This window comes from Elaeis guineensis, chromosome 7, assembly GCF_000442705.2.
Source record: "Elaeis guineensis isolate ETL-2024a chromosome 7, EG11, whole genome shotgun sequence".
Taxonomy (NCBI): Eukaryota; Viridiplantae; Streptophyta; class Magnoliopsida; order Arecales; family Arecaceae; genus Elaeis; species Elaeis guineensis.
In genome coordinates, this window is record NC_025999.2 from 86,724,357 (window position 1) to 86,724,586 (window position 230).

Genomic DNA, 230 nt, shown 5'->3' on the forward strand with positions numbered 1-230 from the left:
CCGGCAAACAACATATAATAAAGCTGAAAAAAACTATCATGATTTCAATACTACAGCTCTCCAATCTTATGCACACATCCTATAGACATCTGAAAAAGAAAGAGAGGGCTCGGTGCTACCAGCATCAGCTACCATTCCTTGCAAACCATGTATGCATATCTCAAAGCTTACATAGCAGCATCAACCTTTTTTTCTTTTTCTTTTCTTTTTTTTTCAAGAACTTAGAAAGG